General features: G+C 63.2%; 1 protein-coding gene across 3 annotated transcripts in view; it reads left to right on the plus strand.

The window, feature by feature from the left end:
- Positions 1-26,221, plus strand: part of GNG7 (G protein subunit gamma 7) — a 113,908-nt gene that overhangs the window by 49,677 nt on the left and 38,010 nt on the right. Inside the window, exon 1 of one of the 3 annotated variants that reach the window (XM_013048712.2) lies at positions 1,510-1,665. The exons of the other annotated variants lie outside the window; for them this stretch is intronic. The gene's annotated coding sequence lies outside the window, so the exon portion shown is untranslated. Of the gene's footprint in view, positions 1-1,509; positions 1,666-26,221 lie in introns of those variants that run through there. 3 annotated transcript variants of the gene reach the window in all.

A 26,221-nucleotide genomic window follows, 5' to 3' on the forward strand; every position in this document is an offset into this window, starting at 1 on the left:
CTGCCTGCCTGGCGTAACCACATTCCGGGGTGCCCTCTAAGGGTGGGGGGCAGGAGCCCCCCATTTCTCAAGGGTCTCCATGCGGCCAGGCCCGTGCCGCTGTGAGGCAAGGTGGTGCGCCTCGGCCCATGGGCCGCAGGAGAGGGCTGGCCGCGTGGAAGACGGTCTGCAGGTAAACACGGGGTTACCTGCATCCACACCCAAGGGGAAAAAACAGGGGCACAGATGGAAGCCTGCACACGCGTGTGCAACAGCAGCAGAGGTCCCTGGCCCCACCGTCTCGAGGCCAGGGACAGGTATGAGGCAGGAACAACCCCAGTGTCCCCCACGTGTGGCCCCAGGGACGGACCCTGAGCCCACGACACTCAGGGAGGGGACCAGACACAGGAGGCCACAGGGGGTGTGAGTCCACGCGGGTGACACGGCCAGACCAGGCTCCTCCACGGATGGGAAGGGGGCTCGCGGGGGCTGGGGGCTGGAGGAGTGATGGCCGACGGGGATGAGTTTCCTTTGGGGAGATGGAATGTTCGGGAACTAGATAGAGATGTGGGTTGCGCAGATGCCACAGTGTAAAATGGTAGCTTTTCTGTTAGGTGTGTTTTAACCCCCCCCGAACCTTGTGCAGGGACGCCCAGAACCATCTGTTGTCTGTGAGCCGGCTTGTGTGCAAGCCTTCCCACCTCCTTGGCTCTCGCCGGCTCCCGGTGTCCCAGGCCTGGCTCCCTCACCTCCCGGGGGCCCTGGGGTGTGCCCAGGGGGGGACGTGGCTCCACAGGTGGTCTTTGTGCCGCTGCTTTAGAAGTCACTGTACCCGCAGCCTTCTGCCCGCCCTCGGTGCTCTTGGCTGGAGTCTCAGTCCAGCAGCCGACCCCCCTCCCCCCAGCCTGGATCTGAGCTCACCGGCCTCACCCAGGCTCTCAGCACTACAGGGCAGCTCATTCACTCTCTGGGGATCGTCCTGGGCACTGTGGGGGTTCAGCAGCATCCCTGGCCCCACCCCCTCGAGGCCAGGGACAGCCCTGGGTTTCCACAGACATTGTCCCATGTCCCCAGGGGGCAGGAGCACCCCAGACTGGGCCCAGGCTTCGAAGCAGACGCCTGGGAGCTGGGCACGTCCAGACCCAGCCTGGGGGAGGGGAGGCCCCGCACCCACAGCCCACAGAGTCGGTCCACGGCCCACCAAAGGGTGTTGATTTTAATTTCTTTTAAAATCAGTGAACAGGGGGTACCTGGGTGGGTCGGCTGGTTGGGCGTCTGCCTTTGGCTTGGGTCATGATCTCAGGGTCTTGGGACCGAGCCCTGCATCGGTCCCTCCTCAGTGGGGAGCCTGCTTCCCCCTCTGTGCTACCCCCTGCCAGCTCATGCTCTCTCTTGCTCTCAAATAAGTAAAATCTTTAAAAATACAATAAACTCAGTGAACGAAAGGTGACTAACATGTTAGTGAACGTTGAGTAACAAACCCCTGGTTTACATTCCCCTTTACACAGATGGAGTTCTAGAGCATCAAGGACCCTATCGCCGTGGGGTGGGAGGGGCCATGAAGGCAAGCGCGACACCCCCCGCCAAAGCCCCGCGTGTGTCTGCGTCCGGGTGCCGCTGGGAGGGGCAGGAGCCTGCTTAAGGACCTCGGAAACAAAATCCAGAAGCGGACTTTTGGGGCAACAGGTGAGCCCTCCTGGTGGGCTGTCCCTCCTGGGAGAAACCCGCCTCCACCCCTGTCCCCGTGGACCTAGCGAGTGCCTGTGCTTCTGTCCCAGGCACAGGGGCCTCTGCCCGGGCCGCGCCTTGCCAGGTGCCGAGCAGGAGGGGTCTCCTCCAGCCCTCATTACCGTGCTCCCCCAACACCACCCAGCCCTGATGGGGGGCTCCTCACAGCCGGGAGGACAGGGGGCTGCCTGGATCGTTACAGCTTCAAAGAAGGGACATTTGGTCCCAATCAAACAAACCACAAGAGTGATCACCCTTCCCCGAGTTTCAGACCGGGATGACTGCACCCGGGGTCACGGCGCCCCATGTGGAGGCATCTGGGGTCCCGATTGGGGTGCTCCTAGCATCCAGGGGTTGTGGGCCAGGCATGCCCAACCACCCACAGTGCCCGGGACGCCCCCAAAAGAGAATAACCTGCCGCCGTGTCAGCGGCGCCAGGATGGGGGGACCCTGCATTCCTTACTTTGGGGGAATAAGTCCCTGCTCACACTAGATGCGCAACAAACCCCGAGGGTCCCACCGTAGAAACCAGTGTCTGAGTCACCCCCACCGAGTGTACACGGCATCCTGGGACCTCAGGAGTCCGGTGGTCGCGGAGCGCAGGCCCCTGGGGTTAGCGGAAGCCCTGACCCGGGGGTCTCCCCCTGCCGCAAGTAAGTGCAGGCTTTGTGTGGCCAACCCCTTCATACAGCGGCCCGGGAGGGCCTGGACCCCCACACCCGGGCCCCTTGACCCGCTTCGGTCCTGTGCCGCCGTGGCCACCAGGTGGCAGCACAGCCCACCCCACCGGCTCCTGCCTCTGGCTCCGGTTCCTGCATCCCAGAAACACCGCCGCAGTCTAGACACCCGCCGGCGGAATTCCTGTCCCCTTGAGTCAGTCTGTGCAGAGACGTGCGTGATCCTGATTCCCAGTCATCGTCTCCCACGGCATTGTCGGGGCTCCCGCCAGGGGCCAGCTCACTGGACGGAGTGGCTTCCTCTGGGACCGGGCGGGGGTGGGGGGCCCGGCAGGGAGAGGGGACCCGCCCTGCGTTGCTTTCACACCGGCATGAAATGCCACCAGGGCCCGGGATGTCCTGGGCCGGCCGCCCGCCTGGCTCTGGCTTTGAGTGTCTGTCTTCTGCGGCCTTTTGGGAACAGAGTCTCACGGGCCCTCAGGAGACAGGTGCGCACACCCTGGGCCCCGTGTCTCGGCCTCCTTGGGGGGAGGTCCGCCGCGCTATTGCTGACACAACGGAACGTATCCTCTCCCAGCTCTGGGGTCCGAGGTGTCCCACGGCGGTTCCTGCTGGGGGAGAGCCTCTCCCAGCCTCCCCCGCCTCACACCAGTGTCACTGGTCATCTCGGCGTGCCCTGGCCCAGAGAAGCATCCCCCCGCATCTTGGTCCCGTCTTCACAGGGCTTCTCCCTGCCTGTCTGGGTCCACATGTCCCCTTTCTATAAGGGCACCCGGCGGGGCTTTGGGCGCCCCGGACTCCAGACTGACCTCACCTTCACTAAGTACGCCTGCGACCACCCCATTTCCAGAGAACTTCCCGTTCTGGGCTGGGAAGGAGCACCGTGGCACCTCCGGCTTGCTGTCTGGGGGCCGGAAGCCCCCCCGGGCCGAGCAGCGGGAGAGGGCCGGGTGCAGGACGGACGCAGACCCGGCTGGTGGCACGGACCGGGCCAGGCCGGGCCGGGGGACAATCCTGCCCGTGCCATCTGCAGAACGAATCCTTTCCGAAGAAAGCGCTGACCTGCTTCCTCGAAGCCCCACCGGTGGCAGCGTGGCCAAAAGCTCCCCGAGGGGGCCCTGCCGAGTCGTGGGCCGGCCGGTGGCCTCCTCCCCTCCCCTCCGCACGCCGCAGGACTGTTCCCGCACGTGTCCACAGGGACACGGACCCGCACCAGCACAGCGCCTCCTGCTGCACGCATTTGGGGGGCCTAAGGCTGAGCAGAGGTGGACATTCACTGAAAACCTGCCCTCCCGGCAGCAGAGGCTTTGTCACAAGCTCGTGTCATCGTCGGGGAAACCGGCTGAGAAGAGTAACGCAGCGGCCCCGCCCACTCCCTCCACCTCGGGACCAACAGACAACGCCTCGTTTCCTGCAGGGCCTTCCGGGTTGTGCGGGTCCTTCCTGGTCTTGGGTCATGTGTGGACAGCCCGAGACCACAGGGAGAACCTCGGCGACCAAGTAAATAGCAGTTTAGCGTGAAAGAGAACATTCATGTTAGCATCAGCTCGCTCACTCCAGCTCTCCAGCTTGTCCGAATGTGATTTTTTTTTTAAAGATTTTTATTTATTTATTGGACAGACAGAGATCACAAGTAGGCAGAGAGGCAGGCAGAGAGAGAGAGAGAGAGAGAGCCCAACGCGGAGGCTCGATCCCAGGACCCTGAGATCATGACCTGAGCTGAAGGCAGAGGCTTTAACCCACTGAGCCACCCAGGCGCCCCTCAAATGTGATTTTATGTGAAAGTGGACATTTTAACAGAACACGTCTGTTACTTGCACTAATAATTCAACGTCCTCGAGGACATCCAGGACGAACCAGATCAGAGTGAGGACCGAGTGTGGGCGGGGGCGGGCGGCCCCGTCCTCCTCGAGGCTCAGGCTCCAGTGTGGCTCTCAGCCCACGCTGACCGTCCCGCCGGGATGCCGGATATCAGCGTGTGATTCGTGCTGCGTTCGGTGCGTTTGCTCTTTTACAGCATCAGAACACATGCTCCCTCCACGGCTGGGTCTTGGCGTCCCTCTGGTTTCTGGCCCGGCTCTCATCGCTGCCTGCAGGATCCGCACGGCCGTCACCTGAGGGCGGGCAGACCCGCCTGTCGGACACACGCGCGCCTCCACGCCAGGCGGCTGCACCGCAGGGACGCCGGGCGGGTGCAGGGTGCAGCTCCAGGCCTGCTCGGGGCCCTGGCGGGACGGCGGAGCCACAGACAGAGCCCGCTGGCCCTGCAGCTCCAGGCCTAGGAGGTCCCCAGAGAATCTGCAGGGCTGCGTGAGGAGGGACGCACACACGCGTGTTCCCAGCGGCACAGTTCACCAGAGCCAGAACGGGGAGACGATCACGGTGCCACCATGCACGACACGTTCACCTGCACACGGGAGTGTTCCCGGCCACCAGCAGGAGCGAGGCCTCCCCACTCACGGCCCTGGGGACGGACCCTGAGCCCGCGATGCGCGGGGAGGGAACCAGACACAGGAGGCCCCACGGGGTGTGAGTCCACGCGTGTGACACGCCCAGACCAGGCCCCTCCACAGATGGGAAGGGGGCTCATGGGGCCGGGGGCTGGGGGAGGGGAATGCAGGTGGGGACGGGGCTGCTTTTGGGGCGATGGAATGTTCTGGAACAGGTAGAGGTGTTGGTTGCACAACTCTGTGAATGCCGTCAGTGCCGCTGAGGTGTTCCCTGTGAAGTGGCTCGTTTTGTTTCATGCGACTCTCATCTGAATTTCTTTAAAAATTAGGCAGGGGCTCCTGGGTGGATGTTAGCATCTCACTCGTGATCTCGGCGTAGGCCTGGACAATCTCAGGGTTGTGAGTTCGAGCCCCGTGTTGGGCTCCACGCTGGGTGTGGAGCTTAGTTAAAAAAATAAATAAATAAAAATTTGAAAAGTTCTTAAGTCAGAAGAGGGAAGTGCAGCTTTCGATCAGGCCCACGGGTTTCAGCGCGTTCCCAGGCCTGGGGCCGTCTGACGGCGCCTTGGTGCTGACCGAGACCGTGCCCCAAACTGCAGACCCAAGGCCGCCGTGGTCTGCACTTTCGCTCACCCCTGGAGGGTCTGTGGGGCTCGCCGTCACGGCTCTCCGCAGGAGGAGGAGATGCCGGGGGCGGCCTGGAGCTCCTCGGCCAGGATGGCGGCTGGAAACGCGAGGAGCTCTGCCCGGGTCCCGGCTCTGGGCTCTGGGGTGTGTGCAAGACAGCACGGCTGTGCCTGCTCCGGGGGACACCCGGGCCGGCCGCCTGTCTCGCAGCACAGACCGAGATCTCGTGCTGTGCCCTTGGCTCCCACGGCGCCGGCCTGCCCGTGCGCCTCAGCCAGGATCTCCGTGCCCCTGTGCGCGTGCGTGTGCGTGTGTGCGAGTGTGTGTGTGCACAAGTGTGTGCACCTGCAGAAAGCCTGCCGGGCCCGTCTGCCGTCTCAGCCTCGCATCCTCCGTGCAGGGTGTCGGGGTTTCTGTTTCTCCCAGGGCAGCTCGTGTGTGTGTGTGTGTGTGTGTGTGTGTGTGTGTGTGTGGGCGGGGCCTGTGCTGAATCACGCTAGTCTCTTGTTTCGGTTTTCCTCCCCCTTAGCACCCCTCCTAAGCCCCACCCACCCACCACCTGCAATCGCTGTGACTCCGTGCGGTTTGCTCTGTCACCCAGAGCCCTCCGCCAGGCGGTGCCTGACCTTTCTTCTCAAATGCCATCTGAGTGGTGAGCCCCCGGTGAGCGGGAGGCGTCCCAGACCCCCGCCAGCTTTCCGGGTGCTCTCTGGCCGCGGGCCCGGAGGGAGCTGGTGGTGCTGCTGTCGGCTGCGGCTCTGGGTTTTGCTAACCCTGGGGCTGCTCCCCAGGAAGCGGGTCACGTGTGTTTGATGGGGACACTCTCTGTGCCGGCTTGGCTGTTTCAGTGCAGCAGGAAGGGGGCACTCCCAGTGGGCTTGCGGGGCCCGCCCGGGCCCCCGCGGGAACCAGACTCCAGGCGGATTTTATTTCCCAACTTCATTTTAACAAACGCTGCTGCCTTTGACTGTTTTTAACACCGAGGACACATGGGCCGACGCCCACGGAGAGTGTGGGGCAGCGGCCGCTGTCACAGTGTTGTTCAGTCCGGGCTTTCCCATCTTTGCCGGTGGACGTCCGCAGCCACCTTCCCGGCTCCCAAACCCGGTGTGCCCGGCTGCGGGGCACGGGAGCTCTTCCGGTGTGCCCGCGGGCCCTGAAAGACTTAGTGCTTGGGGAAGGAAGACCCCCAGAGACAGCAGGTCCTAAGTCCGTGGAACCTGGGGATGTGGCCCCTGGTAGGATGTGTTTTGCAGGTGTGACTTTGCGACGGAGGGATTTTCCCAGCGTGCCCTAAATGCAGTCAACAAGTGTGCTTACGAGACGGAGGCAGGAGGAGATTTGACACTCGGGGGAGGCCACGTGACCACAGGCAGTGACCGGGGATGCGGCACAAGCCACAGGGCGCCTGGGCCCCCAGGAGCTGGCGGACACAGGAAGGACCCTCCCCTGAAGGGAGCGTGGCCCCGCCACATCTTGACCTCAGCCCCTGCTTGGGCTCTGGCCGTGAGAACTGCAGAGACGAACGTCCGCTTTCTAAGCCACCAGGTCTGTGTGATTTGTTACAGGAGCTGCAGGAGCGAGTCTGGGCTGCATAAGGGGTTTGCATTTCCGTAGCTGTACCTCATGCACCCCCAGAATGCAGCTGCTGTCCTGGGACCTCGTGGCCCACTGTTTCTGAGGCGCAGGGACCCACCGTGAATGGTGCTCTCCCCCCGTTGTCCTGTGTCTCTGGGAAAAGCACCCTGACAGGCCACACTTCGTCCCTGAATGCAGGGTACCCCTTCGGTGCGACATGGGGGGTCGTGTGGAAAGGTTTCCACACCACGGCTCGGAGGCACGGGGTCAAGAACTTGCAGCCGCTCAAAACAGGGGCCTCTGACTGTTGTGTTCGGTTCCTGCACCTGTGAAATGGAGCAGCCGAGACATCTGAGCTCCCCCGAGCCCGTGCCCTGTGCGGAACTCAGAACCCTGTGCACAGGGAGGACAGGCAAACCGACATCACCCTCCGAAACACCGCAGCTGCTCCGGCCTGGTTTTGTTCCGTCCCCGCTCTGGGCTCTGGAAACACGGCTCTGGGCTTGCGTTTCCGAGCCCGGAACCGTCCGGCACTCGCAGCCCTGGGAGCCGCCAGCATCCACATCCAGCCGCTTGGAGTCGGAAGAACAGAGGGCGCCTTCCAACCTCAGCTCTGCCCCTTGGTGCCCGGCTTCTCCCTCTTCGGAAGCGAGGAGGGTGGGCCATGCACGAGCCTCCTGGAGCGTGTGGCCGGCCCTGTGCCTTCACCCCTGCAGACACCTCGGGCCCTCCCCGTCTCGGCTCTGCTGCGCCCAGCGCCCGCCCCAGAGCCCAGGGTCTGGGCTCCGCCTCGGTCCGGCCGCTCCCGACGCGCCCTGCATCTGGCTCTGGCTTCTGCCCTCGACCCCTCCCGGTCGTCCAACACCACGCGCGCTATAAAAGGCCGTTCTAGTCCAGGAAAAGGTGGCCTGCTGCCCAGACCGAGATCAGCCTCTGCTTCTGCCTCGCAGCCCTGTGTCTGGGATTCATTTAGGTTCCCAGAATCCCGTCGGAGGCGGCACACGCCGTTAGCATCGCGTAGTGGTCCCTGCTCAGCTGCTCCGGGCGGGCCTGGGGTGTCCCCACGCTCGCCTGCCCGCCCGCTCCGTGGGTTCCTTGCAGAGTGTGCTTTCCTGCCCGCAGCTTCCCCCCTGCAGAAGGGAGACAGCGTCTGCGCCAGGCGGTGGAGGGCGCAGGTGGCTTGACGTCCGGGCGTGGGAAATTTAACCCCCGGTCAGATGCGCGTCGTGTCTCTGGGCCCAGCAGGCTTCCTTCCCGGCAGGTCTCCGAGATGCTCCCGGCAGCTCCTGGAGGCGGTGCTAGGGCCGGGGGGGTTCCCAGCGCCCTTTCTCTTCCTGGACAGAATCTCGCACTGGGATGGCGCCATCGGCTGCCCTGGCTGCCCAGCCTTGGGGACGCGGCGAGGAAGAGGCCCCCAGCCCCTGCCCCAGAGAGCAGGGGCGGCAGACGGGCCAGGCGTCCGTGTGGTCTGATCACAGAGGTCACCACGATCGTTTTCAAGGGTGGAAACAGGTCCTGGGGCCAGGCTGTTTAGGGGTCACTGGACTCACGGATCCAGGAGCTCCGGCTGCACTCGCCTGTCCCATACGTGAGGAGCCAGGAAATCCGCCCGGACTGGGTTTCCCCAGATCCCACCGCCCGTGAGCAGCGGGGACTCAGCGGCCTGACCCGGCCCGTGGACCCAGAGCACGTGCTCTCAGCTGTGGGGAGACCACTCCTCTAATTAAGGCTTTGAAAAGATGAACACTGAGATAGGGCGGGACACGGGGGTGGGTGGGCTACCATCGGGCTGTCTGTGAGCCCAACGCCCCCGGCACTGCTTGCCCTCCCCCTGCTCACGGAAGCAGATGGCTGGTAGAGGGTCACATTATTACAAGTAGTAAGAGGGGGGACACTAGTCACACCCTGCAAGGCTCCTCACTGCGACGGGCTCTGCAGTGGGGCTGGCTGGGGGCCGCCGTCCGTGCCTGTCTGGCTCTGGGCGCGGACCCGCCCTTGCGGTCCCGGATTGGTGGGGGGGAGGCAGACCCTGCTCTGTGTACAAACTTGTCTTGTGTTTGGTTTTTGGGGGGTGTGGGTTTTTTTTTTTAAAGGATTTTGCTTATTAACGAGAGAGCACGGACCCGCCAGTGGGGGGCGGGGCAGAGGCAGAGGGAGAAGCAGGCTCCCGGCCGAGCAGGGAGCCCGATGCGGGGCTCCATCCCAGCACTCTGGGATCGGGACCTGAGCCGAAGGCAGACGCTTCACGACCGAGCCCCCCGGGCGCCCTCCACGTTCTGGGTTTAGCCGAGATCACCATCCCCGATTCTGGGACACTCCGCGGGCCGGCGAGAACACGCCTCTTCCCCCCGGGACGCGCCGGGCTGCCTCTGGTGGCAGCCACCTGTGTTTCTGTGAGTCGGAACATTCCTGAAGGGTGAGCCCCCGCCGCAACTCGTGGGCACAGAAGCCGGCTTTGGAAGGCCTGGAACCCCAAGAGCAGGCCTGTGTTCTGCGCAGGCCCCGCTCGCTCCTGTCCGTCTGGTTCTTGCTAACGTTCTTCCAGCCGTGGGCCCCGATTGAGGCGCGGACGGAGAAGGGCACGTTGACCGCTCGCGTGCGCGTCAGCAGGACTTCCCTGCAGAGCCGTGTCTCGTTTCCGCTACGTCTGTCCGTCCCTCGTCCGGTGTCCTGCAACGTGGGCCTCTCCGGGAGCCGTCACTACCGGGGGCGGGGGGCTCTGACCTGGCTGGGGGCCACGAGGCTGGGGAGGGGCCCCCAAGCGACCTCTCAGGAGATGCAGTATATGCTTCTCGGATTGAACCAAACGACAGTTGCTTGCTCTGAGGTCGTGCGTTCTAGGCCAGGGCTCCCCGAGGGGACACGGGTGGCGTCCGGGCTCGTGTGGGGTCGTCACGCCTGGGGTGGTCCTGGCATCGAGAGCATGGGGCCCGGAATGCTGCCAACCCCATGGCTGACCCAGCACCAGAGGCCCACAGTGCCTGGGGGAGAGGCGTATTCTAGCAAGTTCCTTACCCATGGGGTCTGAGATCTGCAGGAGAGGCCTGGTGGTCCCCCTGCCACTCAGCCTGGGGGTCCTTGCTCCTTGGTCTTTTAGGCAGGGAGTTCCTTGTTGTTCGGGGCTCCCAGGAGCCCCCCCTTGGTGGCAGACCCTTCGTACCAGGATACCCATGTTGCCTTACAACTTGGACGTGTTACAGGCCTCAGCCGAGTTCAGAGAGGTGCCCAAGCTTCCCCAACTTTGGGGAACCCCGGGGAGATGGGACAGCTGCACGCGGCGCTGCCTCGGGGGCCGTCCACTCAGCTCCCACCTTCTGCGTCCTGGAGGCTGGCAGGGCCACGCTTTCTCCCCTGGAAACCCCTGGAACGCCCCCAGAGACCAGCCTGTTTTGTTGGATTCGTCGAGGAAGGGGTGGGCCACTGCCGTATTTGTTTTGTTGAAACCGAAACCTCAGATCTCCGTGTGAATGTTCATGAGGACAGACATTCCCCAGGTCCGCGAGGGAGAGTGCCGTTCCCCCGAGGTCAGCCCGGGACAGCAGGCAGGCCGGCGGCCGTCCCGCAAGGCTCCGCACGGCGGTTCTGCCCCGGAGCGACGCCCGGAAGGCGCGCTCCACCGCACAGACGGCCCGCGCCGGAGCCCCGCGGCCTCGGTCCTGCGGCCTCGGTCCTGCCGGCCAAGCGGGGCTCCCCACTTCCTGCCGCGCCCCCTCTCTCCCTGCAGCCCCTTCCCCACCCGCACCCGGTGGAAACTACGCTGGAAACCCAGCTTCCTGTTTCTGGAGAGGTTTTTAGAAACTAGACTTCTTTCCAGCTTGGAGTGATGTGACCTTTTAGTTCAACTTCGATTTTTTTCCCCCTTCTCGATAAAGAGAGAATACAGAAGCGATACCAGCTCTGGGTGAGGCCGGGCTTTCTCAGCCTTGTTCTCTCTCTCTCCTGTCCGCCCCCCTCGGGGACTTTCTTTTCCTGGGCGCTCATCGGAAAACACACAGCCGGCAGCGGGGGAAAACGCGTCGCGTACCCAGACGCCCCGAGTTCGTGCGGCATTTCTGAAACCTCAGCTGTAGCCTGTCAGAGGCTGCTCACGACTGGGGAGAAGTGAGGTCCCAGAAATCAAAAAGCCGAGAAAAAGGCCGTGTGCGCCAGAGCCGTGGCAGGTGAAGGGCGCAGGGGTGCCGCGAGTCCGTCCACAGGTGTCCGTGCCCGCGGCCCCCGTCACTCTGGAAGAGGAGGGCCATCGTCATCTCCCCGAGAGTCAGATCTGGGATCTTGTCCCGGCCGGGGAGGCGTTTATAAATGCACGTAACAGTGTGGGCACGGGGACGCGGACGTCTCCCCCCGCAGACCCCTCTCCCCAGATCCAGCCCGCACCGAGGTGTGGGCGAGGTGGACCGCCGTCCAGTCCGGCGCGGGCCACAAGCTGTGCGGATGAGTCTGAGGCTCGTTTCTTGGTTTTCCTGCATCGCGGCTTCCCCGCTCATGCGAAGGAATGGCAGGCGTGTTTGGGCGCTGGGCCAAGACCCGTCCGTGGCCGGTCGTGAGCACTGCATTGGGGAACTTACGGAAAGGCTAAGTCAGAGGCCCGGCGAGAGCGTGTGCCCCGCACAGGCCAGTCTTCCTGCGTCCTCTCCACTCCTGTGTCCGCCCCGAGACTTTCTCGCAGGCTTTTCCTGGGCACGTGCCGCCACGCGGAGGTGGGTGTGTGGCCTGCGCTTCAGCTCGGTGCCCCGGTGGCCTGGCTTGGGAGCATGGCCCTTCTCAGCGGCTCAGCTTCTGGTAGGTTCCCCAGATGTGTGGGGCCATGTTTGCTGACTCCTCAGCTCCGGGTTCCGAGCCGCTTAAGGCGAGAATAGGGCTCTGGCTACCGTGCTCCGAGAAGCCCCGAAGACCCAGACGGAGGCAGACCCGAGGTGTTTCTACACCTCTGCACGGCTGGGCCAGTGTCCATCTGGGTCATTCCAGGCCTGGCCTTTTAAACAATACATGTGGCTTCTTTTTATTGTAAGACACACACAACATGGACATTCAGCATCATAACCACCTTTAAGCGCACGGCTCCGCAGCACAAAGGACCCTCTCACTGTGCTGCAGTCACCCCCGCCCTCCGTCTCCAGAACTTCCCATCCCTCACACGGAGACTCTGTCCCCACGAAGCACGGACTCCCCACCCCCTGCCCCAGCCCCGGCTCCCACCCCCTCCTCTCTGTCTGTGCGGACGGGACTCCTCTGGGGCCCTCCTGGGAGTGGGGTCCTGCGGGACGGGTCCTTCTGGGTCTGACTCCTCGCGCTGAGCCCCGTGTCCTCGGGGTCCCTCTGCGTGGTGTCAGGGGTCACTTTCCTTTCAGAGGCTGGGCCGCAGTCGAGAGCATGGGCGGGCCACATGGTGTTTACTCGTTCATCGTCACACACCCTTGGCTGCTTCCACCTTTTGGCTGCCGTGAACATGGGAGTATAAGGACTTGTTCAAGTTCCTGCTTTCTGTTCTCTCAGGCATACCCACCCAGAAGTGGAATTTCTGGACCCTATGGTAACTTCATGCTTACATTTTTGAGGATGCCCCACACTGTTTTCCGCAGCGGCTGCACCACGTTCTATTCCCACCTGCCACGCACGAGGCTTCCGGGTCCTCCGGGTCCTCACGGGTCAGTTATCTCCGCTACTGGCTTTGTGTTTTTATACGAGGCGTCCTGAGCGGTGTGGCGTGGTACCCCCTGTGGTCCTGACTTGCATTCTCCGGCGCGTAGTGACGTGACCGTCTTTTCTTGTGCTTCCTGGCCATTCGTAGGTCTTCCTTGGAGAAACGCCTGTGTGGTGTTCATTTTTAATCAGACTGCTGCTCGTTTGATCGTAGGGGTTCTTTATGTATCGTACATATTAATCCCTTACCAGATACATGATTTGTAAACAATTTCTCCTGTTCCTTGGGCTGCCTTTTGCTCTACTGAAAATTCCCTCTGATGCACAGACCTTTTCCCGTTTGGGGGGCGCCAGCGTGGCGCAGTCTGTTAAGTGTCCGACTCTTGATTTTGGCTCAGGTCGTGATCTCAGGGTTGTGGGATCGAGCCCCGCATGAGGCTCTCTGCTGGGCACGGAGCCTGCTTAGGATTCTCACTCTGCCTGCCTCTGCCCCCCCAGACCCTGCTCACTCTCTCACTCTCTCTTAAAAAAAAGAAGTTTTTAATTTTAATGAAGTTCAATTTATTTTTTTTCTGTTTCCTGTCCTTCCGGTGTCATTTCCGTGAAGTACACACTCTTCACATACCGGGGCGAAAAGAGCGCTTTGTGTCTCCGGTTTTTCTCCCCAGAGTCCATCACCCAAGTCTAACCATGTGAGAAAAGCATCAGACAGACCGTGCTTGAGGGACTGCCTACAGAATTCCTAGCCAGGCCTCCTCGAAACTGTCCAGATCGTGAAACCAGGAAAATCTGAGAAACTCTCTCAGCCCCTAGAGCCCCAGGGGGGGCAGGACAGCTGTACCATCTGGGTTCTCCCGAGAAGCAGAACCAACAGGGTGTGGAAAGAAGGGATTGGCCCAGGCTGTTAAGGAGGCTGAGAAGGTCCAGGAGCGCAGTTGGCCGCCTGGAGATCCTACCGGACCGACGGAGTGATTCCCAGTCTGAGTCCGAGTCCGAAATGCAGGACGAGGCCGATGTCCCAGCTGGACGGTCGGATAGAGACATGTTCTCACGGACTCTGCCTCTTGCCGTGTTCAGGCCCTCAGCGGGGTGGAGAGGCCCAGCTTCGCGGGGAGGGTGGCCTGTGTGCCTCAGGCCGCGGACGCGCAGGGGTGCCTTCCGGACACGCCACTCAAGCGGACGCATAGGACCAGCCGTCGCCGCACGAGCAGCGGACAGGGGTCCTGTGTGCGGTCCTGCAGGAGACGAGGACCTTGGGGAAGTAGTAAGGAAATCCGGACAGTGTGGGTTGTCCGAGTCTGTGCCGGCCCAGGGAGGACAGCTCTAGCCCACCGTGCCGGGACTCGGGACTCGCAGCAGGAGCCACGGGAGGTGGGGGTGGGGGGCTCCCTGCCGGCCCCACCATTCTTCTTCCCGCCTGAGCGGATTCTGAAAGCCAGACCTTGTGTTTTGTTTCTTAACTGATGACTGACAGAGAGGGGGCGCGAAGAGTCACGCAGATGCCACGCATGGGCCTCGCGGGCTCCCGGTTTCGACACACGAGCCTGAGAAGGCCCGTGGGACCGTCAGGGCCCACTGCTCGCAGGCTGGGGAGCGGATGACGACTATCCCGTGAATGTGGGGTGTACGGGGGGCGTTGTGGTTCCAAGTCGGGGTGAAAAGCGCAAGCGCAGGAGAGATGAAGAGTAACAGGGTCCCGGGGCGCCAGGCCGGCTCGGTCGGGGCGGGCGTGGGTGTGCGGCTCCCGGACTCGGGGTGGTGAGCTCTGGAAGAAACCCACGAGTCGGAAGGAGGCAGCAGAGATGACGTTTCTCCCTTCAGTGCCGGCGCTGCTGTCCAGCCTGGGCTGCTGCAGAGCGAGGTCCGCCGCGGGCCGTGCAGGTGGGGCGGTGTTGGAGCGCGGGGTGGAGGCCCGGCCCCTGGATGTGCCCCGGGGTGTGCCGAGCGCCCCGCCACACCCCGCGTGCATCGCTGGCCGCTCCGGGAAAGAGAGCGGGCCAGGACGGAGGCGGGGAGGCGCGCCGGCACACGGCGGAGGCACGGAGGAGTGCGCCTTAGGAACGCGGGAGAAGCGGCAGAGGCTTGGTTATTTCTGACTCGTGCATCAGCCGCTCCCACAGGCTCTCCCAGCGAGCGAGGAGAGGCAGGAGAGGCGGACACGCTGGGCGGGGCGCTCCTGCGGGCTCCGGGGACCAGGGTTGCTAGGTTACCCGGAGCCGCGGAAGGCGAGGAGGGATGTGCTTGTCCCTGTGTTCAGCTTTGCGAACGTAAATGGGTATTGACATTTACGAAGGATCAGAATAGTGTGGGCGGCGGCGTGCAAGCCCTGGATTCTGCTTGCCTTTCTGCTGGCGGTCCTGTGCGTGTCTGTGGTGGGGGGGGGGGGGGGGCGGATGCAGACAGGACGGTGGATGGAGGGACAGACAGGGCAGGGGGACGGATGGATGGAATCGGACAGACGGAACAGTGGATGGACGGACGGGTGCAGACAGACAGGGCAGGTGGACGGGCGGACAGGTGCAGACAGACAGGGCAGGTGGACAGGCGGACGGGTGCAGACAGACAGGGCAGGTGGACGGGCGGACGGGTGCAGACAGAGCGGCCCTGCGGGTGTGCGGTTCATGTAACCCCCACTGCTAAGCCTGTTGCCTCACCCATAAAATACGTGGAAATGATTTTGTGCTGGACAGAGCAAACCTGAACGCTGACGTCCTCTCCTTCCCCTGTTCGGGTCGTCCCGTAGAGCTTCATGTAAAAACCGACGCACCCAGAAAAGTCCATTTGGATTCACGGCCCGACCTCTTGATAATGTTGTTGCCTCTCGTTTATTTTCTAACACCTTATTGAGACACAATTTACCCATTATACGCTTCACCTATTTTCAGTGTAGAATTGAACAGATTTTAGCGTATTTGCAGAGATCGCAAATCCATCACCCACATCTAATTCCAGAACGTTCCATCACCCCAAAGGGCACCCCATTAGCAGTCACTCCTCTACCCTACCCCCATCCCCGGGCCCCGTGAGTCCATGGAGGAGCCTGGTCTGGCCGTGTCACACGTGTGGACTCACACCCCGTGGGGCCTCCTGTGTCTCGTCCCCTCCCTGAGCGCCGTGGGATCGGGGTCCGTCCCTGGGGGAGCGCGTGTGAAGTGGTGTTTTAAATGACACAGACATCACACAGCCATGGCACAGGGCCCAGGAGGAGGGAGCAGTGGGAGAAATAGAGTTGGGATCAGGGTGGGGAGGTCAGGAGCAGGCTATAAGGAGCTGTGAGGAAGGGGACCCGGGAGCCGGCCGGCCCTGGGGACAGCACGGGGCCCCAGTGTCCGAGTGCAGCAACCAGGTGGAAGAAAGGTACCGTGAACCCAGGGGGGCCTGGAGAGAAGGATGTCTGCTGCAGCCGTCGGGGGTGACCGGCCCCCGAGAGCGCTAGACCCCGAGTCGGGTTCCCAGGACGCGGCCGCCGAGGACAGGTGCACCAGCCGGCCGTCTGGAACGCAGGCCGGAGGACGGTGGAAGAGAAATACGGCCCCAGACAGGACAGCGTTCCCAGCCGCCCCCTGTCCCCACCCCGTTCCCAGGAGGAACAGGCCCTCTGACCATCCTGGGCAGCTGTTGACAAGAAAGAAAAATGCAAAAATTGAGTCTTGACGTGCTTTGTGAGGTCTGCCTACTACCTGTCCTGTGCCGAGAGCCCGTGCGGCGTGATCTCTGTGCCGCCATCCAATCCGACGCCGGACTCGCGTCACCCGGCAGCCTCTCACGTGTCCCGGTCACGCTGCGGGACGGCTGGGGCCCTACACGTCTGCTCGGTTCCCAGGCAGCCTGCTGGGCGCCGTGTGGCTGCTGTGCGTCTGTGCCCCTGCCGCCCGGGTGGTGGCGTCTGCCGCGCACATGTGCTTCTCCGGCCTCTCCCGTCTGGATCCCGTTGACGTCCCCGCCCCGGACCAGCCGCTCTGACCAGGACATTCGGCAGGATGCCGAGCGCCAGGCACCCCTGCCCCCCACCCCTGGCTCTGCGGGCCGTCGTCGTGGGCATACGTGTGCCTGTGGCTTCCGGGGAGGCCCTCGGTCAGGTTGTGGAAGTTCCCGTCTGTCCTCAGCTTGTGACGGGGTGGAGAGGTTGGTCAAGTCTTTGCTGCATCCGTGGGCTTTGTCCTCTGTCCTGCTCACGCGACGTGGTGTGGCGTGTGGACCCAGCGCCCGTGTTAAACCAGCTGTGCGCTCCGGGACACACCGCCGGTGCCCGTGGACACCCCTGCAAGGTGCAGGCCTGGCTTGCTGTGCCTTGTCAAGGAGCGGGGAGGCGGGGTCAGTGCGGTGGGGAAGGGCTAGCCGCGGGGGGGGGGGCGCTGGGGGACGCGGCGGTGGGACGCGAACCCGCCCTCCGGCCCGGTCGCCTGAGACACACCCAGATGGTCCTAAGCTCTGTGCCTGCGTGTCCCTGCACGGGTTCAGCGGCGATTAACTATGCACACGTCCTTCCCGTCGGGAGAGGCCGGGCGAGGGCCCCTGTACGGTGGTTCTTTTGTTTGCAACCTCTTAGGAATCGGTAATGATTTCAAAATGTGAAAAAAAATTTTTTAAATAAAAATTAGAAGCAAAAATGTGGTCGGGAGCTGAGTGGAAGAGCCTGGCCACCCCGAGGCAGTCTGAGCAGACCCCGTGGCGGGCCCTGGGCCGGCGCGGGGCCCTGTGGACAGTGCTGTGGGGGCAGAGCGTGGGGCAGAGCCCCGGAGCCTCCTTCCTCCGGGCTCCTGCAGGGCTGGAGAGATGATGTTCGCGCCATCGGTCCTGCATCATGTCTGGTCACTTACCAGCGGGCCGGCGGCCACTTCATGACGTCCAGAGCCCCGGAGAGCCCCCCCACCCCCAGCGGGGCTGTAGCCCCCCGCTTTTCAATGTGAGTCCAAAAAGGGAGGAGGCATCGGTGGATTTGTGGGCTGATGGGTCCATCCCTCCCGCAGCCCTGCACCTCCTAAGCCCTGTTCGCCTTTTATTTTTTTATTTTAAAGGATTTTATTTATTTATTTGAGAGGCAGAAATCACAAGCAGACAGAGAGGCAGGCAGAGAGAGAGGGAAGCAGGCTCCCCGCGGAGCAGAGAGCCCGATGCGGGGCTCGATCCCAGGACCCTGAGATCATGACCTGAGCCGAAGGCAGAGGCTCAACCCACTGAGCCCCCCAGGCGCCCCCCCTCCCTGTTCTCCTTTTAAAAGTCACCTCCTGACCCTCCCAAAGGGAAATCAGGACCCTGTAGGCTCATTCATGACTTTCTGCACTTTTGATTCGAACCTGTTATCCTGGTGTCTAATTCTGTTTGTGGGTCACACGCTTGGCTCCGGCGCGGGGAGCTTCACCAGGAAGGGGCGGGTCTGTTCCTCGTGCCCGTCCATGCGCCGCTCTGTGAACGCGTCTGAGGGGCAAGGCCTTGCCAGCGTCCGCTTCACCAGGGTCTGGCGGTCCCTGACCCCTGTGGGCTCCTGCTTCAGAGTGCGGAGGCTGGGGAAGTCCTGAATCCTGATTCCCCAAGCAGGGTACGGCCGGCCTCCCCGAGCCGGGTGGCTGCCTTAGCTCATCCTGACTGTTCCTACTTGGGGCTTAAGGCAGGCTCACCCCCCGCCCCACCCCTGTGCTGCCGGGACGGGGCCGTCATCGTCTGGGGGCTCCCGGGGTGCTGAGGGGAGGGCTGAGCAGCATCCCAAACCATCGTCCTCGGGGCCAGGAGCGTGCCAGTCATGGCCACCTCTGACGTCCCCAGACATCACCTGTGTCCCCTGGGTGAGGGGGAAGGAATTGGCCCCGGCTGAGAATCACTAACCCACAGCAAGGAGATCCTCCTGGTGGACGGTGTCTTGTTTAAAAAAAAAAATGGAGCAGAGCAGGACGGGCTGACCGTCGGGTCAGGAGGCTGAGGCGCGGCTCTGTGAGAGGAAGGAGCCCAGAGGACACGGCCGCTCGGAGGCCAGCGGCAGCAGGCAGCACGGTGGTCCCCGCCGAAGGCGCGCCTGAGAAGTGCCTCGAATCTTTATACAAGAGGGACGGTGACCTCTCGCGCCCTCGAGTGCCGACGGCCCACCCTGGGGTCCGCTCCATCCGGGAGGGCCGGCTTCCTGGGAGGCAGGGCGGATAGCAAGTGTCTCTTCGGGGACCGGTGTCTCTGTTGCAGAGATTCAGCCCAGCCTGTGGCCTCTGGTCATCTGTAAATGCGTGTGTGCCCGTGTCCCCGCAAACAACACTGCTCACGAAAGCGAGCCGTGGCTGGTCTGGCCACACACTTCGCGGACCTCAGCGGGATCTGTGGCCGGCCTGGTCGGTCCTGGCAACGAGCACTCTGAGAACCATCGGAGTCTCTCCTCTTGCCAAGTGCGGGTGAACACGCCGCGAGACCGGCGGCTTCCGGAAGCTCCGGCTGGCGGCCTGTGCTGGGGACCGTCCGGAGGGCGTCAGGGACTCGCCGGCGGGTTGCTGCCGGCGGCCGACGTGGCGGGGGGACCCGTGGCCGACGTGGCGGGGGGGCCCGTGGCGTGAAGCGAAATAAGCTCACGGCGGCCGCCGACCGCCCTGCGGGGCATCAGTGCGTGGGCGTCCTCCGGGGGCAGAGCCGGGAGGCCTTATGTGGACTGGCTCGCGGGCACCACGGCGCATGTGCCTGCGCCCGAGACCACTTCTCAGGGCTTCTGTCTGTCTGTCCGCCGTCTCAGCTCTGTGTCTCCCGGGGACGTGCATCCGTGTCCGCTGCGCACCGGTCCGTCTGCCTCCCGCCGAGAGAGCGGCCCGGCCTGGCCCTGCCCGCCCGTGCTGCCTTCCCTCCGCCTGTTCTGGTTGCCCCACCACACCTGCGCCTGCGTCCCGTCCGCCGCCCCCGCTGCCCGCCGCCTCTGCCCCCTTTGCTGTGGGGTGGGGGGACCCCGCCGTGGCCCCGTGCCAGGATCCGGAAATGGGGCTGTTGCCTGGACGCGTCTTCCCTCCTAAGCGTACACGCAGCAAACGGAGCTGCCGAAGAGGCGAGGGTCTGTGGGTCAAGTGGCTGCTGGCCCGGGGGCAGCTGCACGGCTCAACACGGTGGCGGGGGGGGGGGCACTGGGAGGAGGGACGAGGGGCGACCTGCTTTCCTGCCACGGGACTCTGCGGCGGGGGTCCCTGTCCTTGTCTGGGGGGTGGGATCTGCCCTCCGAGCTCTCTGGGAGGGAACAGGCAGCAGACAGCTCCCCAGGGACCAGCCCCGCGCGGCCCCTCCCTGCCGCCCAGTCTCCTCGTGACCTCGGTTCCCTCCGAGCCCGGAGCCCGGAGCCTGGGGGGAGAGCCTGGCGGCAGCTCCCCACACCGATGTGGTTCATCCCGACAGTGACCCTGTTCGCGGGGACGAGGACTGGCCATCGCCTAGCAGCCCTTGGGGCACTGGGCTACACCTGGGGACCCCGTGGTTGTCGGGACTGGGGGAGCTTCTGGCGTTAAGAGACGGGAGCCAGGAACGCTGCTCCGCCCCCACAGCGCCCGGGACGCCCCCGAACGGCCCTGCCCTGTGTCCCTATTGCGGGGGGAGCCCGGACTACCGCAGGGACTTGGGGGCCAGGCTCGGGTCTCGGGGAGGTGGCGGTGGGGGGGAGGCCCGAGGCGGGACCCGTCCAGATGGGTGACGGGAAGTGGGCGAGGGGCACGGGAGAGGGCGGCTCGGGGGGCGCGTGTCGGAGAGCCTGGCTCAGGAGTGGAACCGCAGTCTCTGGAAGGGACGCGTGTGCCTGTGCGTGCGTGTGCATCTCCGTCGTCAGCCACCTGTGTCACCTGTGGACCCGGCCTCTCCCCGTCGCCTGCCCGCTCACCTCCGCACACACACCTCACCTTTGCCAGTGACTCGCGGGCGTCGCGCCCCTGCCCAAGTACCCCGGGGCGAGAACAGAGACGCTGCCGCTCGTCCACACGGCGGCGGGGCCCTCCTGTCATGTCACGCCCGGCGCGAATCCACGGCCACCGCACTGTCCCTCGGCTGTGCGGTCAGAGCTGGCCGCCGCCGTGTGCTGGACCCAGAGCCCGGCGGGCTGCGGTGCTGCACACGCACGTGTCCTCGGCCGCTGTTCTTGCCTCGTGGAATGACCCCCCCCCCCCCGGACAGGTTGCTCTGCCCGTGGCCCAGAGAGGCCGGGGACACTCCTGCATAGAGGACAGCTGATCAGCACGGAGAGGACCACATGAGGCAGAGCTCACCACCATCTGCTGTGTCTGCGTCCCCGGGACCGCCATGGCAGAGCCGCCATGCACAGGCGGCCAGAACCATGCAGATCTGTCCTCCCTCAGCCCCGGGGACCAGCCGTCCAACGCCCAGGGCTGTGCTCCCTCCCGAGCCTCCCGCAGAGGGTCGGTGCCTTGGCTGGTGAGAACACCCCTCACGTCTGTCTCTGTGCCCCCGTGGCCTTGTCTGTGTGTCTCCGTGTCCAAACTCCCTTCTTCCAAAGACACCGTCACACTGGATTAGATGTCCTGCTTGCACAGTCTCTCACTGACTTGATTACATCTGCAACGACCCTCTTTCCAAGGAAGGTCACGTCGTGTGTTGGGAGGCGCACTTTAACCCACGGCAGATCTGGTACCATCAGGGTACCCTTTTGGGGGCACAGGACACTCACCCTGAAGATGAGGACCTATCAGTGCCCAAAGGGGATGGACGTGTAGGAAGAGGCAGTGTCCTCCCCCCGGGGCCCGTCCTGCAGCAGGGTACACGAGGCACAAGCCAGGACCCCCCTGCCCAGAACGGCCCCCTGGCCGCGCTCCGGCTCACAGACCTCCGTCCCCACGGGAAGCAGGGACGCACCGCACTGACCCTGCAGGAAGCACTCGGCCAGTCACGTTATCTTAGAGTGAACCCTCTTGTTCTGGATGGTTTGGAGTTTACCGAGAGTTGCAAAGCCAGCTGTGAGTGCCGTCCGCCGCCTGGCAGCCCCGCAGCTCCCCCACCCCTGGGGTTGGCCTGGACGTGACCAGGGCCCAGCGTTACAGCCACGAAACCCACGTCGGTGCGTCAGCCTCCGCGGTAATGCCCGTGTCGCCAGCCCTGCCCTCACGTCCGCCCCCTGCACCGGGGCCCATCTCCGGCCCATCTCTGTAGGCTGTAGGGCCCTCTGGGTTGTGACAGGTTCTGACTTTCCTCACTTTTTGATCCAGACGATTCGGGGGAGAACTGGCCAGCAGTTTTGTAGAACGTCTCCCCGCTGGGGTTTGATGTTTTTCTCTCGGTCAGACTGGGGTGATGGGTTTTGGGGAGGAAGATCCCCGAGGGAAGTGCCTTCTCCCGACTCCGTGTCGGGTTGTGCCGTCACCGTGACTCGTCACCGTGCTTGGCCTTGGTGCCCAGGCTGACACGACGTTGAGGTCATGTTCTGTTGGATCCAAATATAGTACTTGGTCTGAGTTCCCGCTGAGGGCTGTGTGCGTCCGGTCTGTCCTTTTCCCGTTTGAGGAAATGGAGTCTCAGAGACCAAGGCTCTCGGCCGGCGGATGTCTGGACCGGGACGCACGCCCGGGCCGGCCCGTCTCCTCCCGCTGTGCCCCCGTCCCTCGGCCTCCCCTGGGCTCGTGGGCCCGCGGTCGCTGGCAGCATGTCACGCACCCTGGCTCACAGCTTTGGGGACCAGACCGGCCGCCCCAGACGGCTCCCACGTGCGGCCCTTGCTTTGGGTTTACGGGCCCGCGGAGCAGATGGGAAAATCATCAGAGCCGGGAAGGCGCTCTGGAAGGTGGAGATGCCGGCCGCCCCGCCGGCTGCACCCACGGGGGCCCGGCCGCTGCAGTGTGGGCCCCGCTGGGCTCGGGCTCCCACCCCGCCCCACCCTCTGGCCCCGGGCCAGACCCCACCCCCGTCCACAGTGTGTGTAGGGGCAAAAGGTCGGGGCTTTTCAGAAATAGCTCTTGTTTCCTATTTATAAAACGGACGCATCCTCGTCTTCAGCTTGTTTTCCCAGGAAGCACAGCGGGTCTGAAGAAAGGGTGAGCTGCGTTTTACGCTCTTAGAGGACGAATTTTGTGGCCTGTGTCCACTGTTCCTGTTTTTTTCAGAATGAGGCCGTTCGCCTGGGGATGGCCCCTGGAGTAGCTCCCAGACTGATTCCCATGTTTGCTCTGGTTGCAAACTTACCGGAAAGTTGCAGGAACCGTGTGAGGAACCCCATGTGCCCTTTGCACGCCGGGCTGCGGGCGTTTCCAGCTGACCTGTTTGCTCTCTCTCCCGCCGTGTGTGTCCGTGTGCGTGTGTGTGTGTGTGCGCGCATGTTCCTGTTGCGTGTGCACGGGGTGTGTACCTACCAGCACAGAGAGCAAAGCTTGTGGCCGACGGAGGAACGGGGTCACCAGCACACACGTGACGAGCGTGTGTGCGCACGTCCGTGTTCTCTGAGCCGTTGGAGATGAACTTGCCGACATCGGTGCCTCCCAGCCCCGCGCCCGTCAGTCTTCCAACAGGAATTTACTGAGAGCAAGGGCGGTCTCCCACCTCACCACAGGGCAGTCAGCGGAATCGGGAAGGTCCGCGTCCGAGTTCTGTCCCTTGACGCGCCACGTTCCCGGGCATCCCCCCTCCAGGGCCCCTCATGGCGTCCAGGGACCCGGCTTGTTGGTGTCCTTGGATCAGAGGCTGAAAGAACCGTTTCCTCGCGTCGTTGATAACGGTCGGAGACTGCTGAGTGTGCGTTTTTCACTCACGGTCCTTTGTCATGCTTTTTGTGGGTCGCTGACGTCCGTTGTGAACTGTCCATTTTTAAGATCTTGAGATGCTTTTTTACTTGCAGAAGAAGTGCAGAAACGGGGCGCCTGGGGGGCTCAGTGGGTTAAGCGTCTGCCTTCAGCTTGGATCATGATCCCAGGGTCCTGGGGATTGAGTCCCGCGTCAGGCTCCCTGCTTCTCCCTCTCCCACTCCCCCTGCCGTGTTCTCTCTCTCTCTCTCTGTTCTCTCTCTGCCAAATAAATAAAGAAAATCTATAAAAGTTTTTTTTTTTTTAAGTGCAGAAACAATGCAAAGAAATCCCATACACCCTCCCCCCGGCTTCCTCTCGCTCAGCGTCTTCCACAACCACCAAACATGTGTCAGGAACCAACTTTCCTGCAATACTGTTGACCAAAGCCCAGAACTGATGCGAATGTCACCAGTTACACGGCCAGCGAGCTTTTTCTGTCCTCCACCCTGTTCAGGATCTCACATTCGTTAAGTGGTTTGTGGACCTCTTATTGATTTACTGGAGATCTTTCTATATGAAGGACCTCCACATTTTGGCACTTGCTCCTGTGGTGAAGCATTTCTCATTTTGCCTTTTCACTTTGTTATGGTCAACAAGAATCCCATAGACCAAAGTCCTAACCCCCACAGGAGACTGTAGATGAGTCTCCTAGAACGAGACTGCGGTCCTGTGTTCAGTAGAGAGTCACAGAACCAACATTGGGCACCCGGCAGGGCACAGACCACCTACAGGGCCCTCCCCCACCTGCTCCCACACATCCGCGGGTCCCCAGGGCAGGCTGTGTAACCAGCCACGTGGCGCCTTTGAAAACCTCAGTACTCACCCCACAGAGTTGTGGCCGCCGTGGGCAGAGCTGCTTCTTGTACCAAACCATGCTTCGCTCTGACCCCACTTCTGTTGAGTGGTGAGGAGTGAGTGCGGCTCTGCCAGGCCACGGGGGTGGGGGGACGTCTCCCTGATTCTACCCTCGGCGGCGGGCGGCGGGTGCCCCGGGAACGCGGAGCAGGAAACCTCATTCGCGCGGGGGGGGGCGGGGCAGCTGGGGAGCGTGGCCGCCGTGTTTGGGGAAGTCGGGAGAGTGAGTCGGCCTCCCACCACCACCCCCCAGCTGTCCTGGGGATTTGCACATGAGGACGTTGACACCTGGCCCCCAGGCCTGCTCTGCCACCAAGACTGTCCTTTTGTTGTTTTGCCTCTTGTCTCCTAACCGGGGACTTTCTGTCCTTCAGAAAACCTCTGTTGGGGGCAAAGTTGGAGCCAAACCGCAGATTAACGGCCTGTCAGGCTGGGATTGCCCAAGACGGCACCCGCTATGCGGGCCACAGAGACACAGCCCGTGTCTGCTCGTCCTTTTGCCTGGAGAGGGGCCAGAGGGGCGAGAAAACAGGTGAGCCCCAAGAGGCTCAGGGATGTGTCCTGCCTTGTCCCTCCATCCAACAAGGGGCCCAAGGGGTCATGGGCGCAGGACCAGAGGCGGGGGTGATGGGGAAGGGACATTTGGCCCTGATCTCCTGCACATGTAACCCCCCACGAACCCTTCGTGGCTCATTTGAGTGTCTGCTCAGGGTGGGCGCTGGGTTCTGCAGACTGCTTAAAGCCTGATGCAGCCGAGTGGAGTGGCCAAGGAGGAAACGGCGCTGAGGCAGCCTGTCCAGGGAAAAGCAAGGCCAGGAAGGCTTCCTGGAGGAGGCGGTGGCTGAACTGAGTTTGAAAGACAGGCAGCCTGGAGACTGTCAGCAGCAGGCTGGTGGGTAGGCTCGGGCAGAGCGGTGGATCCACCAATATGAGGAGTTACCAAAACCTGGGGCGTGGGTCACCCGGGCGGTTACAACATCCTGATTTGAAACACAGGCAGTCATTTTAAAGATCCTTCTTAGAATGGTGTGTGTGCATCCACGCTGGTCCCCAAAGACATCCTTGTCCTGGAAGACCTGTGGACGTGTCCCCTCACGCGACAGAGGGGACCTCGTCAAGGTCCCCCTGGGTCAGGGAGGCCAGCCCTGCCCACGAGGGGTTTGGCCCCGGGAGGCCCATTTTGGACTCCTGGCCTCCGGCGTGGTACGGAACAGCTTGGTGCGGAGTGAAGCCGTGGAGCGGGTCTTTTGTTCCGACAGTCCCCGGATAGCAGGGTTTATACCCCTGTTGTTTGCCTCTTTGATGCCTAGAAAAGTATCTTTTGCCTTCCCACTCACTCCTCCAGTGGGTGGCCTGCTGGCCCATCCTCCAGTGCCCCGAGGAGGTGACACCCGAGGACGCCTGTGTCCCCACCTTGTTACCCGGAACACTTCCAGACTTGAGGCCAACGCTCCCAGCACTTGGCAGCTGAAGCCGCTCTGCGCCCCGGTCTCAGAGGCCCTGAGCCCTGCTGTCTCACTCCTGCCAGCCAGTCGGCCGGTCCCCTCCACGCCTTCCTGACACCCATTCTCTGACGGTCCCACTGTCCCTCATCTCCCGGCCCACCCAGTTCCCGGAACCAGCCCGATGGCCGGTGTGGGGGAGCTGGGGCCCTTTGGGGTCCCGGGTGAGCCACTGGCCAGAGCTCTGAGGGCCTGTCCAGCCCGCCGCTGTGCAGGACAGGGCGCCCCACGGCCGGAGATGGTGGCCGGCGCTGCTGGGAGGGGGCTCCTTTGCTCTTGCTAACTCCCTGAAGTTTCGGGACGAGGTGGAGTCCCACAAGACGTGTCGGGGGTGTGTGGGTGGCCACCAACCCGGCCTGTGCACCTAGACCCGTGCAGGCGGGAGCAGGAACCCGGAGTCCGCCGTGGTGGGCGGGTGAGGGCCCCAGCTGGGGAGGGGACAGTCTGCATTCTCGGGA

The sequence above is a fragment of the Mustela putorius genome, unplaced genomic scaffold (assembly GCF_011764305.1).
Source record: "Mustela putorius furo isolate JIRA1106 unplaced genomic scaffold, ASM1176430v1.1 tig00000095_pilon_pilon_pilon, whole genome shotgun sequence".
Taxonomy (NCBI): domain Eukaryota; kingdom Metazoa; phylum Chordata; class Mammalia; order Carnivora; family Mustelidae; genus Mustela; species Mustela putorius.